Source organism: Rutidosis leptorrhynchoides, chromosome 3 (genome assembly GCF_046630445.1).
Source record: "Rutidosis leptorrhynchoides isolate AG116_Rl617_1_P2 chromosome 3, CSIRO_AGI_Rlap_v1, whole genome shotgun sequence".
NCBI classification, from domain to species: domain Eukaryota; kingdom Viridiplantae; phylum Streptophyta; class Magnoliopsida; order Asterales; family Asteraceae; genus Rutidosis; species Rutidosis leptorrhynchoides.
The window spans coordinates 615,865,962-615,871,961 of record NC_092335.1 but is presented as its reverse complement, the minus strand read 5'-3'; positions in this window follow the sequence as shown (position 1 = coordinate 615,871,961).

Sequence of the window (6,000 nt, the reverse complement as noted above, 5' to 3'; positions counted from 1 at the left end):
AACTCACCAACCTTTTGGTTGACACTTTAAAGCATGTTTATTCTCAGGTATTACAGAAATCTTCCGTTGTGCATTAGCTCATTTTAAGGATATTACTTGGAGTCATTCATGACATATTTCAAAGGACGTTACATTCGAGTCGTTGAGTTCATCAAGATTGATAATGAGTCATTCATAGTTTGGATATATTATGACATAGTATGCATGGCTGTCAACTTTCGTTGCAATAAAAGTTTGTCTTTTAAAAACGAATGCAATGTTTGTAAAATGTATCATTTAGAGGTCAAATACCTTGCGATGTAATCAACTATTGTGAATCGTTTATAATGTATATGAACGGGTCCCTTCAAGTCAAAGGTCACTAAGTCAGTATATTGTCCCCAAAAGTTTAAAAGTGAATAAATTAAGTCTTAAGTATCATCATCATCATCATCATTCGTAAAAGATAAAGTAAGTTTTTAACAAGAATAGAGATCGAAACAAAAGGCTGAGTTCGGACAGCTGGTACGACCTCTATACAAAACGAAAATATGTATGGTCAGTGGCCAAGGCTCCGTATGTGAGTCCTCTAAACGCTGTCCAATTTTCAGATCCTAACTCGATGTCGTTTGACCGTGGCGACGGTTCAAGCGCGAGTAGGTCAGAATTTTCAGCACGTCGTTACAAGGGCGTAGTGATTTTCGGAAGGCTATAAATCCTAAATCGTATATCGGATTTAGGCAAGTCCTAAATGAAAAGTAATCTAATCGAAACGAACTATCTGAAAATCAATTTTTCAGAAGTCCTAGGAGTCTGATCGGACCCCGAAAAATATCAAACAAGTGCTCTGGTAGGTTTCTTGGTGCTTGATGCTCATCACGGTTCTCATCCTTGATACTTGTAAGCTTCAAGTGTACAACTCTTTGATGTTTTAGCATCACTTTGACCAAGTTTCAACCATCAACACACAACTAAGAGTAAAAGCTAACATTCTACAAGTTTTGAACATCAAGGTTGTCTCTTTATTGCATAAACACAATAAAGCTTCAACCTTTGTCCTTTTGACACAAGTTTATGCATCTTCATCATATGAGATGATGAAGACTTGATTTTTATCACCATAAAAATCATAATAAGGTTCCAAGTAAGTGAGATCTACAATAATAACTTAGATCTCAAGTATTAAGAAACCCTAAGCTAGAAAGCTTGGATCTTTACAAGATTAATGAGACCGTAAGCTAGGAAGCTAAGATCTAGAAAAAGTAATGAGACCATAAGCTAAAAAGCTAAGATCTTTAACAAAATAATGAAACCCTAAACTAGAAAGCTTGGATCTTTAATGTTCTTGAAGATCCTTAAAGCAAAAGGCTAGATCTACAAGTTACATGAAGATCATAAACACAAGTTTTGATCTTTTAACAAAAATAAAGTGATCTTAAGCTATAGAGCTTAGATCCATCAAAATAATGAAGATTCAAAGCTAGAAAGCTTGAATCTTTCATGTTCTTGAAGGATTCAAATCAAAGTTTGAATCTTCAAGATATAACAAGATCAAAAAGCTAAAAAGCTTGATCCTTTAGTGATGATGATGATGTCGAAAAGAAGAAGAAGAAGAAGAAGAAGAAGAAGAAGAAGAAGAAGAAGAAGAAGAAGAAGAAGAAGAAGAAGAAGAAGAAGAAGAAGAAGAAGAAGAAAATTTAAAACTTACACTTTTTAGAGTGAGAAAGACTAGAGAGAAAATTAGAGAGTAAGTGTGTGTAAAATGTGAATGAGATCAAGTGTGAAATGGAAGAAAATAGCTTGGTATTTATAGTGGATAATGGTGGTGGTGGCCTTGGGGTTTGGAGGGGACAAGGGGGACACTTTTTTGCTTTTTGGTTAGTGGTGGTCTAAAGGTGATGCTTATTGTTAGGATCCCATGCAACATTTGTGATAATGGTTAACAAAAATGCTAGTATGTTGGCTTAACTTAGTGGGTTTTTGTCTTACATTTATATGGGTCATAAACTTATTAAAATTGAGCTAATTAAATGGTCCATTAGCTAGAGTAGGGTGAGCTAAAGTCCAACAAGGTAGAAAGTCCAACAAGACTAACTAGTGAGCATAAGTAAATTACTAAACGTAATTAAGTAACCAAAAACCCAAGTAATTGTTATTAGGAAATAACAATTAGTATTACGTAGTCGTAATATTTTAATTACGAAAAAAGTTAAACGTGTACCAAAATATATAGCTCGTTCTAAACGTCAAGTGACACTAACGGTCATAAAAGCATTCGAGGATCAAGTTAAGTAACTAAGTACTTAATGGCACGTTGTATGGTATTAACGAAAGTAAATAAATCATGAAATGAGATCCCAGATTATAAACCAACACAGTACGCACAAATACGCAGTTTCGCAGAAAGTAACAAGCACAAAAGTAAGTCGAAAAAGTCGGGTCGTTACAAAGATATCGGCAGGAAGATCCAAACCTACAGCTTCTACGCAAGTAATTACGGCATGTTGGTGGGTTTCATGTGCGAGTTTGCGAAATGGTGGTGAGCGTATTTTGGGCGATTAGGGCTGTTGGTGCAGACGGAGTGCCATGATATTTCAATAAAGTGGTTTTTCTCTTCAATTGCATCTCTTAGAGGGTAATCATGGATCTAACCGTGTCGAGGTCCGGGAAATCTTTGCTATGGAGGATGATGTGTGTGGCGTGTGGAAAGCGATCGTTGAGCTCGTTGATTGCGCAAGTAACAAGTTCTTCGCTTTTGATGGTGGAACCCAGATTGGTTAGCATGGCGGAGATAGAATCGATTTCCTGAAATATTGTTCGGCGGTGAGGTCTCCCATGTTTAGGTTTCGTAGTTCGGCAGTGAGTTCAACGGTACGGGATCGCTTGTTATCTTGAAAAATTTTCTTCAAGAATTCTCAAGCTTCGTGAGCTGTTTGTGGTTGCGAGTTTAGTAGGCGTTCAAGTAGGGATTCAGAAATCGTTAGATATATCCAACCGAGCATGACCGCATCGGCCTTCTTTGTTTCATCGTCACGCGGGTCAGAAGTGGAGGTTGCCTCAAGCAAGTTGAGTACATTAAATCCGGCACAATGGTTGGAGAATAACGTACTCCAATGGGTGTAATTAAGCTTTGCAAGGTCGAGTTTGATTGGGATTAAATATGTTACGGATGTCACCGTGTAAAGTTTATCGTATTTTCCGGTTGGGGCCATTATGGAGTATATGGAGGTTAGGTTGCGTGGAGATGGGAGGTGATGGCTGTTATGGTGTATATGGGAGGTGCAGAAGAAGAAGAAAAGAAAAACAGAAAGAAAACAAGAAGTGATGGATGTGGAAGAAGATCTAGTCGTCTGTGAGACGATATGTTAGGGAAACAGATGGTGCCGATTTGCCAGCTCGATACCATGTTAAATGTAGAAGTTTGTTATTATTGAATGACCAAATCAATTGCTCGTACACAGCATATATAGCCCCAATACTAACATAAATCTAATGGGCTAGGAATTATCTAGAACAATAAATGAGGCCCTTATAACATGGACTACATACAAAATATCATAAATGGGCTATGAAACTATATCGGCTAACAAATCTACCACCGATAGAAGCCGATACAATATTGACTTTTTATGATGAAAGACGTTTTCTAACATTGTCCATTATAGGCTTCTAGTTAGAGGAACAATTCATCTTAAGACCCGCAAGTAATCCAAGGTAAGAAAATGATAGCTTAAATACAACCCGTGATATGGCCGCCTCCTCAAGATTATACAATGATATATTTTTAAGTGAACGAGTTGCTTGGTGAAAATGAGATCAACCAACACTTTATATAGTGAAACATAGTTCTATAAGGTTGTCGAAAGATCAACGATACCAATTAAGGCATGAATAGCACATACTTATTGTAATGATGTCTATAATCAAATATTGTCAGAAAATTATACAAAGTGTTTAATAAATGGATAACGGATAATCAGTATCAATACATATATAAATGAGCATATCACGAGGATATCATTATCAATTTATCATTATACAATTAATTAATATTGTTTTACAAATCAATAAACATCTAATCTAATCTAACTAAAAGATAAGGATATATCAATAAATTATTTTTCTTATTCGTATGTTACCAACCAAATGGCTTAATGAAGTCGATGACAATGACATATAGAATGGGTTTGGCCGGCAAACTCGTTACCAATTGAATAGCACCTATCCTACCACTAATTCTAACCGTGACGGTGACATCAAAATCAAGTGATGTACTTTTTGGTAATGTGACAAGATCAATATATGAAGTTAAATAAAGGGAAGTGTCAAATTTGAGGGTTAAATTTGTGAATGAGTGATGTGGTAAAATATTATTGGTAGTTGTGTATATAATTTATTAATTAATAATATATAAAACTATGTGGCGAAATCTGGTTGGCTGAAAAATATTTGACACCACTTTATTAATCCGTCAACTTTTCGACTGACGCCCGAGACGTCAAATTTTGACGCCGCGTTAGGAGCGTCAAGGGCGTCAAACAACTTGTCAACTGGAATGACGGAGGAAAAGTGACGCTCGATTAGGATTAGTCTAATCTATATCACCGATTAACCATTGTTTCTTTAAGATTACAAAGATAGTAGTGTTTTATTGGTCTGTCACTCATTCAATTGTGTGATTACGGTGACTTTAGAATCCTTCTTTGTTTAGTCTAACCTCTTGTTGACTTTTCAACGGCCAATTTCAATATATACTAACTGACACCAAAACTGTCCGTTTGGCCCCAAAAAACTAAACCAAACGACACATAAAAACACAAATGGAAAAACACAAATTTACCCCCCAAAATTTTAGCAACATGCAACTTCACCCCCCAAAACGGGGGTACAAAATGTCAATTTTTAATTTTAATTAATAAACTCCACCCGATTTTTCAGAGAGTCATATCTTTCCGCTCATATACTAAATGACACCAAAACTTTGGCCGTTTGGCCCCAAAAAACTAAACCAAACGACACATAAAAACACAAATGGAAAAACACAAATTTACCCCCCAAAATTTTAGCAACATGCAACTTCACCCCCCAAAACGGGGTACAAAATGTCAATTTTTAATTTTAATTAATAAACTCCACCCGATTTTTCAGAGAGTCATATCTTCCCGCTCGGTGCGAGTTAAATTTTTCCGAGACCACCGTTCAGCTCTAAAAAATCTCAAAAATCCAACGGGACTAACTACACGCGAAACGGATATCGTTAAAAAAATACTAAATAACGGGCCCTATATTCTCGTTCGGTGCGAGTTAAATTTTTCCGAGACCACCGTTCAACTCGAAATAATTTTACGAACACAACGCAACTAACTATACGCGAAACGGACATCGTTAAAAAAGCTTTACATACATATGCATACACGTTCAACAAACAACCCAACATACTAGATATATTAGGTACCAAACAACGTATATCCAAATTCGACCGCGCGTCGAATACAACCGCAGCAACGCGCGGTCGAATTTTTTCTAGTTCAAAATAAAACAACCACTTTTCTAATTACACTCTTACAAATTCGAACATGCATAAACTATATTCATTTTCATTTGTATATTACAAAAAACCCACTTCTTAAAAATAACTACTCACAATTATTGTAATGTACTAGTATTACTTTTTGCATATATATATATATATATATATATATATATATATATATATATATATATATATATATATATATATATATATATATATATATATATATATATATATATAATTCTTAAAAATAACCACAAGAACTATTATAAAAAACATTCATAAAGCAATGGGAAGAGAAATTGGAAACTTAACAGAAGCAATACAAGTGGTTTCGGGTTAAATTCTTCGAGATTACTGACTTGTGTAGAATATATATATATATTTTTATTAAAAGTTGACATTTGACTTGTAATAATAATGTAACAATAATAATAATGTTTAAGTTGAAACTCATCTTGAAATTTAGCTATCAAAGTCTAATTTTT